This window comes from Pelophylax lessonae (genome assembly GCF_965119305.1).
Source record: "Pelophylax lessonae genome assembly, chromosome: 2".
In the NCBI taxonomy this organism is placed as follows: Eukaryota; Metazoa; Chordata; class Amphibia; order Anura; family Ranidae; genus Pelophylax; species Pelophylax lessonae.
Genome location: NC_138769.1, coordinates 560,953,807 through 560,970,054, shown reverse-complemented (window position 1 = coordinate 560,970,054; position 16,248 = coordinate 560,953,807). Strand labels below are relative to the sequence as shown.

The following is a 16,248-nucleotide window of genomic DNA, read 5'->3' as shown; positions in this document are numbered from 1 at the left end:
CAACGCAGCCAGCTCAGACACCCTGCGTGCAGAAGTAATAGCCACCAAGAAAGCTACCGTCTGTGTCAAAGTGAGCAGAGTAATCTCACAAATATTTTCAAAGAGCGGTTTCTGAAGAAACGACAGCACCAAATTAAGGTCCCACGGAGGCAATGGAGACCTCACAGGGGGAACCTGGTGGCGGATCCCCTGAACAAAGGTTTGAACCAAGGAATTTATGGACAACGGTGTTGAAACAAAATTGTCAGGGCCGCTATCTGGACTTTGATGGTACCCAAGGCCAAACGCTAATCTAAACCTCTTTGGAAAAACTCCAAGACACTAGACACAGACGGAACAGACGGAACAGACGGAACAAGGGAAACCCCCCCACTCCAAGACTCACACCAAGTAATGTAGGACCTCCAGACTCGATGATAAATCGTCCAAGAAGTAGATTTTCTAGCTTTTAACAACGTAGGAATCACCGATTCAGACACCCCTCTATCCTTCAATACCTGGCTTTCAATAGCCAGGCTGTCAAAGCCAGCAACTGTAAAGCAGGATGGAAGATCGGTCCTGGAGTTAACAGATCTTCTCAGAGGGAGTCTCCAAGGGACATCGGCTACCAGCCGTACTAGGTCTGCGTACCAGGACCTGCGTGGCCAGTCCAGTGCCACTAAGATGACCGGAATCCCTTCTGCCTCGATCCTTCGCAGAAGTCCCGGCAGAAGAGTCAGCGGAGGAAATGCATACATTTGACAATATTGGCTCCAAGGAGCTACAAGAGCATCCGTGGCGTTGGCAAGAGGATCCAGAGACCTTGCTACAAACCTCTGCACCTTCCTGTAGAGATGAGAGGCCAACAGGTTCATATCAGGAGTCCCGCACCTGAGGCACATTTGATGAAACACCTCCTGTTGGAGAGACCATTCTCCCAAAATAATCCACCTGCCAATTTTCCACCCCTGGTACATGCACGGCAGAGATGGCTGGAACAAAGCATTCTGCCTATCTTGGAATGCTGGCTGCTTCCCGGGCCGCTAAGGCACTTTTGGTGTCCCCTTGATGATTGACATATGCCACGGCCGTGGTATTGCCTGATTGAATCCTCACCTGGCGCCAGAGATGTATAGTAACGAAGTAGAACTACTTAAGTACTGTACTTAAGTACTGTACTTAAGTACCGAAATGCGGTATCTGTACTTTCCTAAAGTAGAATTTTTTTTCTCCTACTTCTACTTCACTAAATTTTTTCGATGATTTCGATACTTCTACTCCAATATTTTTTTTTGTGCTGCATCGTTACTCGTTACTTTTCTCTGCCTTTCCATTTTTTGTTTGGTTTCCCTCCTAACTGCTCTCTCCTACTCTTTCAATTATCCTCCCTATTCTGCCTTTCCCCCTCCCCTCCCCTTTTCTATAGGAAGGCAAAGGTAAAGATACCCCCCTTTTTCATGGGTACCTGGTCTCTGGCCATTTGTGTAGCGTTGTTCCGCTCCAGGCTTCCGCTGGGCCGGCGTGGAGTGCTCCCACATGCGCCTCTCGGCGCTCTGACATGTGTGGCGGCCTTCGGCCACTCCGCTCCTCTCCTCCTTGTCTCCATTCGCTGACGTCTCAGCGCTGGGAGGTGGGGATTCCGGCGGAGTGCGATCGAGGCACTGGTGGCCATCTTGGTTAAGGGAAACATGGGGGGGGTCTCTGATGTAACTTAAGGGGGGGCTTTGTGTGGGCGGTCTCTGATGTAAGGGGGCTCTGTGTGGGGGGTCTCTGATGTAAGGGGGGCTCTGTGTGGGAGGGCTCTGATGTAAGGGGAGCTCTGTGTGGAGGGGCTCTGATGTAAGGGGAGCTCTGTGGGGGGCTCTGATGTAAGGGGGGCTCTGTGGGGATGGTCTCTGATGTAAGGGGGCTCTGTGTTGGGGTCTCTGGATGTAAGGGGGGCTTTGTGTGAGGGGTCACTAAAGTAAGGGGGCTTTGTGTGGGGGGTCTCTGATGTAAGGGGGGCTCTGTGTGGGGAGTCTCTGATGTAAAGGGGGCTTTGTGTGGGGGGTCTTTGATGTAAGGGGGCGCTGTGTGGGGGGTCTCTGATGTAAGGGGGAGCTGTGTGGGGGGTCTTTGATGTAAGGGGGCTCTGTGTGGGGGTCTCTGGTGTTAGGGGGCTCTGTGTGAGGGGTCTCTAAAGTAAGGGGGCTTTGTGTGGGGGGTCTCTGATGTAAAGGGGGCTTTGTGTGGGGGGTCTTTGATGTAAGGGGGCGCTGTGTGGGGGGTCTCTGATGTAAGGGGGAGCTGTGTGGGGGGTCTTTGATGTAAGGGGGCTCTGTGTGGGGGGTCTCTGGTGTTAGGGGGCTCTGTGTGGGGGGTCTCTGATGTAAGGGGGCTCTGTGTGGGGGTCTCTGATGTAAGGGGAGTCTCTGATGTAAGGGGGGCTCTGTGTGGGAGGGCTCTGATGTAAGGGGAGCTCTGTGTGGAGGGGCTCTGATGTAGGGGGAGCTCTGTGGAGGGCTCTATGGGGGGGCTCTGATGTAAGGGGGGCTCTGTGGGGATGGTCTCTGATGTAAGGGGGCTCTGTGCTGGGGTCTCTGGAAGTAAGGGGGGCTTTGTGTGAGGGGTCTCTAAAGTAAGGGGGCTTTGTGTGGGGGGTCTCTGATATAAGGGGGGCTCTGTGTGGGGGGTCTCTGATGTAAAGGGGGCGCTGTGTGGGGGGTCTCTGGTGTAAGGGGGCGCTGTGTGGGGGGTCTCTGGTGTAAGGGGGCGCTGTGTGGGGGGTCTCTGGTGTAAGGGGGCTCTGTGTGGGGGGGTCTCTGATGTAAGGGGGCTGTGTGTGGGGGTCTCTGATGTAAGGGGGCTTTGTGTGGGGGGGTCTCTGATGTAAGGGGGGCTCTGTGTGGGGGGTCTCTGATGTAAAGGGGGGGCTGTGTGGGGGGTCTCTGGTGTAAGGGAGCGCTGTGTGGGGGGTCTCTGGTGTAAGGGGGCTCTGTGTGGGGGGGTCTCTGATGTAAGGGGGCTGTGTGTGGGGGTCTCTGATGTAAGGGGGCTCTGTGTGGGGGGTCTCTGATGTAAGGGGGCTCTGTGTGGGGGGTCTCTGATGTAAGGGGGCTCTGTGTGGGGGGGTCTCTGATGTAAGGGGGACTCTGTGTGGGAGGGCTCTGATGTAAGGGGGACTCTGTGTGGGAGGGCTCTGATGTGGGGGGCTCTGATGTAAGGGGAGCTCTGTGGGGGGTCTATGGAGGGGGGGGGCTCTGATGTAAGGGGGGCTCTGTGGGGATGGTCTCTGATGTAAGGGGGCTCTATGTTGGGGTCTCTGATGTAAGGGGGGCTTTGTGTGGGGGGTCTCTGATGTAAGGGGAGCTCTGTGTTGGGGGGGGGTCTCTGATGTAAAGGGGGCTCTGATGTAAGGGGGGTCTGTGTGTGGGGTCTTTGATGTAAGGGGGGCTCTGTGTGGGGGGTCTCTGATGTAAAGGGGGCTCTTTGTGGGGGCTGGGGGGTCTCTGCTGTAAGGGTGCTCTGTGTGGGGGGTCTCTGATGTAAGTGGGGCCTCTGTGGGGGGTTTCTGTTGTAAGGGGGCTCCGTTGGGGGGGTCTCCGTTGTAAGGGGGGCTCTGTTGGGGGGGGTCTCTGATGTAAGGGGGGTCTCGAATGTAAGGGGGGCTAAGTTTGTAGTGATCATAAAAAAGAAAAGTCAAATGAAGTGCAAAAAAAGTGCAAGAAAAAATGTGCAGGGCGCTGGTGGGGGCGCCACAGGATCAGCTTGCACAGGGCACTTGAACACCTAAGGCCGGCCCTGGTTGGGAGGTTCTTTCCCATTAATAGCAGATATGAAATTATATTCATCTTGTTTTGTCACATATATATATTTGAGGATTCACAATATTTTGAACTTTTTATTGACTTAGATTTCATACACTCTTCCTTTATTTCATTATTGGAATATATTGTTGTATATCACATTGGTTTATATACGATTTTGCGCACCAATAAGCTGTGGAGAAAAAAAAACATGCAGGGAAGAGAAGGAGGGATGCTTTAAAAGGGGAAGGGAGGGACATACTTTATCTGTTTTTTGTTTACAAAAAGTTAGAGCCTAAGGAATTGTGATTGTCCTTTAGGTTAATCATTTGAATAAATCATTTGAAATAATAAAAAACAATATGATGTTCAAACTTTTGACTTCTTTCTTTAATAACTACATAACACAGTACTTCTACTTCTACTTTCAGTACTTGAGTAGAATTGTTTTTTCAAAACTACTGGTACTTTTTACTTTTAGTACTTAAGTAGCAATTTTTTTGAAAAAACTACTTGCAATACTTAAGTAAAAAAAATGTTGAATACTTTAGTACTTCCACTTAAGTAACTTTTTCTGCGAGCACTACCACTTCTACTTAAGTCACTTTTTGATCGAGCACTTGTACTTTTACTCAAGTAGAAATTTCGAGTACTTTATACAAGTCTGCCTGGCGCCCCTGCAGACGATCCATCCAATGAATTAGGTAAAGTCTGATCGCACGAACTTCAATAATATTGATCGGCAGACTGGACTCCTCCTGAGTCCAGACCCCCTGAGCTGGATCCGTACCCAAGACAGCTCCCCATAGAGTCTGGCATCAGTTGTGACTACCATCCAGTACAGGGGGAGAAAGGATTTTCCCTGTTGAAGCACCGCAGAACAGAGCCACCAGATCAGGGATCCCCTCGTACTCCGGCTCAACAGGATCAGGTTGTCTAGAATGTGGGTGATGTCATGGCGCTTTCTAGTATTGGTAGGTAGTACAAAGGAGGAGGGGGACAAAAGAAAGGGGGGGGGGTGTGGAGCAGAGGAGAAAGGAATCCAATAAGTGGTGGGGGGGGGGCCACGTTTGGCGGCTGCCAGCTGGAGCATCGAGGGGCTCTGAGGAATAAAAAGCAGGAGAGCGCAGCGCCGGCTTAGTGTAGCATAAATTTATTGATACATAATGAATGTAGCAACTTACTCTGAGGTAAGGATGAACTTGTAAGGTGGGCATGGCGAGATCATCTAACTTCTTCTCCTAGGTAGGTAGTAATGATTAAGCACACAGTCAGTGTGTGAAACGCGTCTACCTTGTCACGATTGTCATAATTTGGATGTCCAGTCAATAAATCTGGATTTTGACTCAACCTGGAGTGCTGCCAATTCCTTTTCCTTTATCAAGTTTTCACGGAGGCGAGCCGGGGCATGCACCGGTGTGAGTCATCAGGCAATTACACCACCTTGAGCAGTGAGTCCTTGTCTGTTCAATTCCTAGGTAGGTGCAGTGGAGGAAGGTAGCCGGGTGGCGGTGTATCCGTGGGGAAGCAGTTGTTCAGCAGCTTGTCCGTGGGTTTGAGCGGCGGCGGAGTGTCCTCAGCGAGGCCCGACGAAGGAGCACGGATGCTCCGAACGCTTGCAACCCCTATCTCCTCACTACCAGGAAGCGGCGTTGGTCAGGATGTGGCAATCTTCAATACAAGCGAGGCTTAGGCCCCTTTCACACATATAGTCCGTTTGTCATCCATTCGTTGATGGATGAAAAACGGACATCAATGCATCTCTATGTAAAAACGGATGACAGCGGATGATCATCCGTTAACATCAGTTTTCATCCGCTTCCGTCAATGTCCGTTTTTTGGAACGGATGAATGCCCTATTTTTCATCCGTCAAAAAAAAAAAAAACGGATCGGACGAAAAACGGATGTAAACGGACAACAATCCATTTTTCATCCGTTTTTGCATTGGTAGTGGATGTAAAAAAAAAAAAAAAAAAAAAAAAACGGATGAAAAACCGGATACATTTTGACGTGACTGAACTGATAAACTGAACGGACCGTATGTGTGAAAGGGGCCTTAAATAAAACTTGGATGTGCAGGTAGGCTTCCTTAATATCCACAGTGATGAAGTCAAGCAATCACTGACCAGGTGAACTCCATCCTGAATTTTTGTATTTTTAGGAACTTGTTGAACTCTCAGAATGGGCTGGATATCAGTGGATCAAACCTGCCTTTTAGTTACACAAAGTGTAATCCTAACAACCAATGACGTTATGGATTAGTAAGAAGGATGTCAGGCCCCTGCACAGAATCCTTCTTTGCTCCTTCCCTGACCCTATCACCGGTGTGCAATGGTGTATTTGCTTTGGGAGAATAAATCACCTCTAATGTTGGTTTTCCTACATGTGTGGATGTTTCTGCATTTTGTAAAACCATTCAATTAAAATTTGTTTTTCTGCACAATCTCGAGGCACCCAATTCTAAAATAACTGAATTTTTGTTTCATCGTAAAATCCTCTTCTGAGGTTCACTGACGGACACAGCTCCATGTTTTCTTAGACCCTTGGGCTTATGCTGCTCTCTCTTCAGGAGTAGGACTAGGTGGAAACAATTTTGGCTACGCCCCTGAGGCCGTCCCAGGGGCTATACCATCACTTCCTGCTATAGGACTTCAGTTTGTAACAAGCAGTGTCAGAAGGGCAGTGCTGTGTCCATCAGTGAACCTCAGAGAAAAGGATTGAACGGTAAGACAAAAATTCAGTTTTCCCTTTCGTTCACCGTCGGACACAGCTCCATGTCTTCTTAGACCCTTGGGATGTCCCAAAGCAGTATCAACATGAGGGGTGGGAAAAACACAGCAATACATATACAGTAATTCCCAACAAGGCTAAACATAGCCAACCAGGTAAAAAAAAAAAAAAAAAAAAAAAAAAAAAGGAGCTCACCACCAAGGACCAAAATTACACCCTCAAGAGGCGGGAGACTCTGAAACTGCAGCCTGCAAAACATTGCGGCCAAAAGCAGCCTCCGAAGATGCAAGTACATCCACCTTAAAAAAAACTGCATGTGTGTACAGACAACCACGTAGCTGCCAGGTACACCCAAATTGCTCTACGTTCCTTGGATGTAGTCAGGGCAATTTCTTTAGGATGTTTTGGCTTAGGATACAAGGACGGCAACACAATATCTTCATTCAAATGAAACCCAGAGACAAGCTTAGGAAGGAACGGCCGACAGGGTCGTAACACCACTTTGGCCCTGTGAACCACCAAGTAAGTAGACCGACAGGACAATGCAGCCTACTTCAACACCCTACGGGCAGAAGTAATAGTGACCAAAAAGGCCACCTTCTGCGACAGAGTGAGCAAGAGTAGTTCACAAATGTTTTCAAAAGGAGGCTTTTAAAGTACCGACAGTACCAAATTGAGATCCCACAGAGGTACCAGGGATCACACTGGAGGAACCAGATGGCGAACTCCCTGCACAAAAGTGTGAACCAAGGACTGTGCCGCCAACGGTCTTCAGAAAAATGTGGCCAAAGCATAAATCTGGCCCTTGATGGTGCCCAGAGCCAAACAGTGATCTACACCAAGTTGTAGAAACTCCAACAGGTGAGACAGAAAAGGAACTGGAACCCCCCCGACACCGACAGCACTCTGTCCTTCAGCACCTGGCTTTCAATAGCCAGACCGTTAAAGCCAGCGACTGTAAAAGCAGGATGGAAGATTGGTCCCCAAGACTGAAGATCTTCCCTGAGAGGAAGTTTCCCAGGAACGTCGGCTACCAGCCTTACCAGGCCTGCACAATAAGAGCGAGGCCAGTCTGGTGCCAACAGAATGACTGGAATCCCTTCTATCTCGATTCTGCATAGCAGTCTCGACAGAAGTTGTATTGGAGGAAAAGGCTCAGGCGATACTGACCCCAAGGGGCCACCAGGGCATCTGCCAGAGGATCCTGAGACCTTGACACAAACTTCTGCACCTTCCTGTTGAGACGGTAGGCCAACAGGTCCACATCGGGGGTCCCCCACTGGAGACACAGCTGATGAAACACCTCCTGGGGAAGAGACCATTCTCCCTGATCCAACGTCTGCCGACTGAGATAATCCGCTTGTCTATTCTCTCCCCCTGGAATGTGCACTGCAGAGAGGGCTGGAACACAGTTCTGCCCACCTCAGGATGCCGGCAACTTTCCGGGCTGCCAGGTTACTCCTTGTACCCCCTTGGTGATTGACACATACCACCGCCGTAGCATTGTCTGATAGTATCCTCACCAGGCGTCCCTACAGACGAGCCGTCCACTGAGAAAGTCTGATCACCGAATCTCCAGGATGTTGATCAGCAGACTGGACTCCTCTCAAGTCCAAAGACCTTGAGCCGAGAATACTCCTAAGACACCTCCCCACCTGGACAGACTAGTATCCATGGAAATCGCTGTCCAATACAGGGAAAGAAAGGACTTTCGCGGGTGAAGCGCCCGGAAGCTGAGCCACCATATCAGAGACCCCCTCTTACCCCGACTCGACAGGATCAGATCGTCCAGCAACTGCGGATCCTTATTCCGTTTGGCAATAATCTCTCTTTACAGAGGTCTGGTATGGAACTGAGCAAACGGAACCGCCTCAAAAGGTGGCAAGTCCTGAGCGAAGGACGACGGTGGAAGGAACACTCGGCCCAATGCTGAATCAAGCGTCAGACCCAAGTAGTTCAGCTTGGTGGACAAAGTCAAAGCAGACTTCTGAAAAATTCAGTGTCCATCCGAACTCCTATAGAGTTTGCACAGTAATGTCCAAGTCGACTTCCAGAGCCGAAGAAGACTCTGCACGCAGAAGCAGATCATCCAGGTAACCTAGTACCCTCAGAAAATGGTTCAGAGCCTTCTGGTCTAAGATCGGGAGGACCTTGCCTTCCTTCCTGAGAACGGTAAACAGATTTGAATAAAAGCCTTGAGAATGTTCCGACTCTGGAACCGGCACAATGACTCCTTGTGCTGACAGGTCCTGCACTGCCCCGTAGAGGCCCTGCAGCCGATCGGGAGACAGACGTAAGTTGGAAGGAAAGAACCTTGCCAGAAATAAGTTTCCTCAGAAGAAGACTACTCAAAGGGATATCTCCTAGCAAAGTGCTTCGGTATTCCAACCATGTGTTTCAGGTAACCCCACTGACTAGTGACAATCTCGTCAAAATAGGCAGGAAAGGGGAACCCCTTAGTAACCTTGGAAGATTTGCGGGTGCAAAACCGCACCAGCGTCACCGACTCCTTCAACTTTAAAGTTTGCCGCACTGACACAATTAGGGCCTCCACTACCCTTCATGCACGGCTGTGGAGGAGGAGGACTCATCCTCACTATTAGAGCACTCAGCGTGTGTGGACGCAAACCCAGTGGGCTGACTAATCCGTGGCAGGCCAAATCCACCTCAGACTCTGAGGAGACAGAGAATACAGGTGAAGGTAGGGGACGCGTCTTGCTAGGCAGCCTTTCCAGGGCCATATCATCAACCTTTGACGTAAATGACTGCAGGGCCGCCAGGGCAGGCTGAGACCCAGTTCCAGGGGCCCCATGTTAAATTCATGTTAAATCAGAGCCGCACTGTGCACAAAAGAAAATGTATTTATTTTTTAGAAGGAAAAAAAAAAAAATCGGCACCCTGCTCGGAGCACCACAATGATCAGCGCACCAACGGCACAGTATTAAGCAGAGGAAGGACTGTATACCCACAGACTCACCACCATGCACCCAAAGCTGGATCCAGAGCGCAAAACAACCTGCAACGGTGCGATCAAAGAGGAAGCACTGACACAAGAGGCCTCTGCTACACGTCACCGCACTGAACTACAAGAAAATGGCCGCCGCTATAGACTACAATGGGAAACCCAAAACATGGCTGCGGGACTACACATACATGGAGGCTGAAGAAAACCATTTCAGGGCGAAATAGCTGCGCTGCGCGGGACCCCACAGAAGTGAATGTCCACGAAAAGGGGGCCACATTTCCACCGCCCTCTGGCCCAGCACCAATTCCGACCAAAAACACCCGTGCACCCCAAAGGGGAACTATGGGAGAGGGCTGGGGCCAGGTGAGGATGACCAAGGCAGGGGAACCGCGCTAGGGAGAGGGTGGAGAGCATGAGGGGAGGAAGGACACGGGGGGGCCTACAATCCCCCAGGGGGGCCCGCAACCACTCCAGCAATTCTCAGATAAAAGAGGGGGGACACTTCTCACCACACCTTGGCATTAGGTGGGCACCACACTCGGCAGTCCACCGCACCATCTTGGAATGGGGGTGCTGCAGCCAAAGGTAGTCTGAGACTCTGGTCATGACTGTTGTCTTGACCAAGGCTATGCGACCTTGTGAGGCGTTTCACTCACCGGCCAGCCCCTGTCCAGTGGGACTATGTCACAGCCAACCTAGCGCAGAGCTAATAATTGGGTCGCACTCGCAGGCCAGACTGGGAAGGCCATAAGGATCTAGGATATCCAGTGCATCACCAAGTCCGGCTGTTGATTGCAGGTCATACAAAACTATACCGAAAACAAAAAAAAAAAAAAAGGGGGATTTTTGTCTTACTGTAAAATCCTTTTCTCTGAAGTTCATTGATGGACGCAGTCCCTGTTCTTCATAACAGTAGGGTTATACTGCCACCTACAGGAGTAGGACACTAGGCAGAAAAAAAAGTTCTGGCTACGCCTATGGGCAGTCCCAGGAGGTATACACTCCCTGCTATAGGATGTCAGTTTGTATCAAAGAAGTGTCAGAGAAAACAATACCAAGCCAACGCAAAATAGAGGGGCGGGTACTGTGTCCGTCAATGAAGTTCAGAGAAAAGGATTTTACAGTAAGACAAAAATCCAATTTTCTCTATCGTTCATTGACGATAGACCTTGAACTTTCATTGACCTTTGTAAAGGTATGAACAGATGACCAGGTAGCCTACTTGCAAACCTGAACCACAGATGCCTGATGGAGAAAGGCCCAAGAATCACTAAGCGCCCGAGTAGAATGCGCCTTAACAGGGAAAGGTGGAACCTGACCCTTAATTGAATAAGCCTGCACAACCGTCTGATCCATCTGGAAATAGTCGCAGCAGAAGCAGGTAGCCCTTTCCTTAGTCCATCCGTGAATACAAAGAGCAAATCCGACTTCCGAAAAGATTCAGTAGTCGCCAAATACACCCCGATTGCCCGAACCACATCCAAAGTAGGTAAGTAGGGGAATTTCCCGAATATTTTCAAATGGAGGCTTCTGGAGAACCGACAGCCCAAAATTAAGGTCTCAAGGTGGCAACGGAGGTCACACCGGTGGTGCCAAGTGTCGCACCCCCTGGATAAAGTTACATACCAAGGAATGGGTGGCTAATGGCCTCTGGAAGAAAATTGCCAAGGACGAGACCTGACCCTTGATAGTACTGAAGACCAATTTTTGATCAACTCCCCGTTGAAGGAAGGCCAAGATGCGAGCAACCGAGTAAGAGCGAAGGGGAACCCCAATAGACTCACACCACACAATATACGACTTCCACGTACGATGATAGATCTTTCTAGAAGTCGATTTTCTCGCTTTAAGCAGAGTGGGAAATCACTGAAGCAGACAATCCCCTGTCCTTCAGCACCTGGCTTTCAGCAGCCAAGCTGTCAAAGCCAGCGACTGTAAAGCAGGATGGAAGATCGGCCCTTGAGACAGTAGATCCTCCCCGAGAGGAAGTCTCCAAGGAACGTCTGCGACTAGCCTATCCAGGTTGGCATACCAAGCTCGGCGAGGCCAGTCCGGAGCCACAAGGATGACTGGAATATCTTCCACCTTCATCCTGCCAAGTAGTCTTGGCAGCAACTTGAGAGGAGGAAAAGCATAAATCATCTGGTACTGACCCCACAGAGCTACCAGCGTGTCTGTGGCGTCTGCAAGAGGGTCCCGAGAATGGGCCACAAACTTCTGCACTTTCCTGTTGATCCGAGACGCCAATAGATCTACTTGTGGAGTGCCCCAACGGAGGCACAACTGCTGGAACACCTCCGGGTGGAGAGACTATTCCCCTGGATCCAAGGTCTGCCGACTGAGGAAATCCGCCTGCTAATTTTCCACTCCTAGAATGTGAACGGCAGAAAGAGCTGGAACAGAGCGTTCCGCCCATCAAAGGAGGTTCTCCACCTCTTAGGCCGCAAGGACACTCTTGGTGTCCTCTAGGTGATTGACATAAGCCACAGCCGTGGCATTGTCCGATTGAATGCACACTGGACAGCCTTGAAGGTACTCCGTCCAGTGGACTAGGCAAAGCCTTATCGGTCTCAGCTGCAGAACATTGATCGGTAACCTGGATTCCTCCAAAGACCAGACCCCTTGAGCAGAAAGCTTGCCTAGAACACCTCCCCACCCGGACAGACTGGCATCCATGGTGATCACTGTCCAATATAGGGGAGGAAGGATTTTCATAGATTTAGCGTCGGGGAACGAAGCCACCATAGGAATGTGAAGGTAGGCATCTTTGATGTCTATGGAGGCCAGGATATGACTGTCACGCATTGGAATGTTAAGGGTGGCGTCCTAAAGGTCGATAGAATCGATTAAATCCCCCTGATGTAGGGAAGCCACCACCGTGCAAATTAATTCCATTTTGAATTTCTGAACTTGCACGAAAGCAATTCAGTGCCTTTAGGTCCAGGATTGGACGCACCTTGCCTTTCTTCCTGGGGATCATAAACAGGTTTGAGTAAAAGCCCTGAAAATGTTCCGAAGACGCAATCGGAACTATTACTCCTTGTTGTAACAGGTCCTGCACAGCCCCCAAAGAGAGCCTGTAAGCGATCCGGGGACAGTCGTACATTGGAAGGGAAAAACCTTACAGGCGGGACAGATCGAAACTCGATCTTGTAAATGGACTATCATCTCATGAACCCACTTGTCTTGTACACAGGATAGCCACAGGTCTGGGAACCGGCAAAGATGCCCCCACCCCAGATATGGGTGAGGGCGTAACTTCATGCCGAAGGGGTCTTATACGCAGGTGTGGAGAAACCCAATTTCTGTTTGCCAGACCAGGGTCGCTTCGAGCCATCCGAGGAGGTCTTGAAGGACTTTGATCCTTTATCACTTGTCCCTGAGGAACAAAAAAAGTTTGTTTGCTGAAAAGGAAGGACCCCGTCTACAACGAGAGTCCTTACCCTTGTTACCCTGTGGGAGAACCCTTGTTAGCCTGTGGGAGAAATGTACTCTTACTCCCTGTAAGACCTTTGATAAGGTCATCAAGGGTAGCCCCAAACAGGCAATCACCTTGAAAACGTAAATGAGTCAAGGCCTTCTTTGAAGACCAGCATTTTAGCCAAAGAAGGTGGTGGTGGGGAGACAGGTAAGAGGGGGTGGGAAGGAGGAAGGGAGGGGGGCAGGTAAGGGGGGGGTGCACCAGGACAGAGGAGTCCGACCGTCCTAAGGAGGGGCCTGCGCCCACCCCAAAACCGCCAGGGGGAGAGGGAGGAACATTTTACTTACCATACCGGGAACAGGTGGGTGCCATCCCCTGACAGAACCCCTCTCCGCCGAAGTGGCCAATAGGAACGCTGCAACTTGGGCCTAGACCCGGTCATATGCGACCTGGCGAAACGTTTAACTTGCAGGGCCAGTCCCTGTCCAGTGGGAATATGTCGCGGCCGACCTAGCATAGAGCTGTGGTCTGCGCACGCTCGCTGGCTGACTGGGGTGACCACTGGATCTATATATACAGCCATTGCCCAGATCCGGCTTAGCTTGTAGATCTCACAGGAAAAAAATCTGGTGAAAAAAACTCTTGCCAGGACCAGAGATCCCAGCAAAGGAACTAGGTCCTCACTCCTGACTAGGCAGATTAAAACTGACATATACCATAGCAGGGAGAGAGGGTATACCCCCTGGGACTGCCCATAGGCGTATCCAGAACTTTTTCTGCCAGTGTCCTACTCCTGTAGGGGGCAGTATAACCCTCCTGTTATGAAGAACAGAGACTGCGTCCGTCAGTGAACAACAGAGAAAATTCCATTTAAAAAGGAAAAAATGCCAGGACCACAGATCCCAGCAGGGAGCCAGGTCCTTACTCCTGACTAAGCAGAAAAAAACTGAAGTCCTATAGCAGGAAGTGATGGTACACTCCCTTGGACTGCCTCAGGTGCAGTCCAAGGGAACGTAAACGAGTTGTCCAGTGACTCAGGCAAAGCTTTATCGCGCTGAGCTCCAGAATAGTGATCAAAGTCTGGACTCTTACTGTCTAGGACCCCTGGACGCAGAGCTTCCCCAGCCGGACAAGCTGGCATATGTGGTTACCACAGTCCAATACGGTGGAAGAAAGGACTTACCACAGTCCAATACGGTGGAAGAAAGGACTTGCCCTGGAGTAGTGCTAACGAGTGAAGCCACCATAATAGGGCAGTCCTTGTGTTGCGATTCAACCAAACCCTAGTGCCCAAGGTCTTTGGATCTATATTCCATTTGACAAGAATCTCCCTTTTTAAGGGTCTCGTGTGGAACTGCGCAAACTGAACCTACTCGAAGGTTGACAGCATCAGACCCAAGGCCTGCATGCAAGTTCGCAGAGAGGACAGATTACTGGCTAACAGCAAACAAATCGCCCCCTGCAACTTTTGCAGCTTGTCCAAGGGAAGAAAAACCCTCCCCGGAGTCCAGTCAGGCACAGCTAATCTTAAGGATGGTATCAGGGCCGATTTTTTAAAATTGATGTTCCAACCGAACTCTTGCAGACTCCGTACAGTAATTGTCAAGTCGCCCAACAGGGCTGAATGCGAGTCTGCTCTTAATAGGAGATCGTCCAAGTACCCCAGAACCATAATCCCCCGTTGTCACAGTGATGCCAACACTTTGGTGCAGACCTGGGGCGAGACCAAAGGGTAACCCCACAAATTGATAATGCTCTTTTCCCACAGCAAAGCAAACAGAACGCTGGCTTCCAGTGTAAATTGGGACATGTAGATATGTGTTCTTGATATCTATGGAGGCCAAAAAGTCTCCTTGGTGTAGAGACGCTACTACCGTGCGAGCCTTGAGGTCCAGGATTGGACGTACTTTGCCTTCTTTCCTAGGCACAGTAAACAGGTTTGAATAGAGCCCCTGAAAGTGTTCCTGAGAAGGAACCGGCACAATCACCCCTTGCGACAGCAGATCTTGTACCGCCTCTCTTAGATCCCTCTGGTCTGGAGATAGGCATAAATTGGACGGGAAGAACCTGTCTGACGGTCGAGACCAGAATTCGATCTTTTAACCCGTGCGGATCAGTTCATGGACCCTTTTGTCCTGAATCAAGGAAGTTCATGGTTCTGGAAAGAAGCAAAGACGTCCCCCCCACCCCAGCTACGGGTGAGGGCGTCTTCATCAGACGAGAATTTGTCCGCAGATCCATATTGGCCTGTTCTCGGCTCACCCGACCATGTCTTCTTGGGACCCCCCAGAAGACCTGAATGGCTTAGCTCCTTTTCTCCTGCGACTCTTGAGGCACGAAAGGGCTGCCTATGAGCAGTAAATGAAGGCCCCCCATCTATTACGCGATGCCTTGCCCTTGGTGGATTGGGGTAGAAGAGTACTCTTCCAACCCATAAGGCCTTTGATCAACTCAGGGATAACGGTACTGAAATCGCTTGGGCACCACAAAATTGCGCTTTAAATTGCGCCATTGGTTATTCACGGTCTCGTGAAACTCAGCGGGGCAGGGAAAACCTGTCCCGACTTCTGGGCTTTGCGGGTCCCAAAGGAAGACCGCTTACCCGACAGGTGGGGCTCATCTAAATTTAGCGTGTCTTTCACAGAGCTAATCAGCGCAGACATTGCAGCACGTTCTCTTGCTGAACCGGAGGTGGAATCCTCCTCCTCCTCCTCCTCCACATCCGACCGAGAGGACTGAGACCCCTCAGGGGGTACACTGTCCGTGGCAACTATATCTGGCTCTGAATCAAGAAGACTGAAAAAGCCATGGTGAACAGCTTCCACATCTTTCTCATCCTGAAGAATTTACTCCAATGCCAAATCCTCCCTTAAAAGGGGAGGAGGGGAAGGAGAGCACTCATGCTTGCCATGTTTGTCTCCCAGGTGTTTGAAGCCAATGAGAACCGCCCAACAGCTTATCGCACAGCTCAGATATGGCTGCAAAAAGTTTCTAATTTGACATAAAAGGAAGTGGGGGGGGGGGGGGGGGTGTTGCCTCTAAAATAGTGGAAATACTGGCAAAGGGCAGGGATGCAGAACTAATCAGACCCTTAAAGTGGTTGTAAAGTCAAATAAACATTACTGCTAGCCCCTCTGTTCTACTAAGCTACACTACCCAGTGTACAGGTTTGTATACAATTGTGCCTGTAAATACCTTAATTCAGTGGCTTTCTGGCTGGTCACTTGACCTCCGGCCACTCTCCTACCCTGATCTAAGGGATACAGTGGAAGGGGCTGAGATCCCACTCTGAAGTCAGTGGGGAGGTCACATAACCATCACTTGCCTTGCTCAGCCCCTACAGCTGCATGCCTTAGATCTGGGGAGG

At 50.3% G+C, this 16,248-nt stretch overlaps 1 protein-coding gene across 2 annotated transcripts in view; it reads right to left on the bottom strand.

The window, feature by feature from the left end:
• The window catches only part of ANKRD52 (ankyrin repeat domain 52), a 223,126-nt gene that overhangs the window by 39,673 nt on the left and 167,205 nt on the right, over positions 1 to 16,248 (bottom strand). The window lies entirely within an intron of this gene.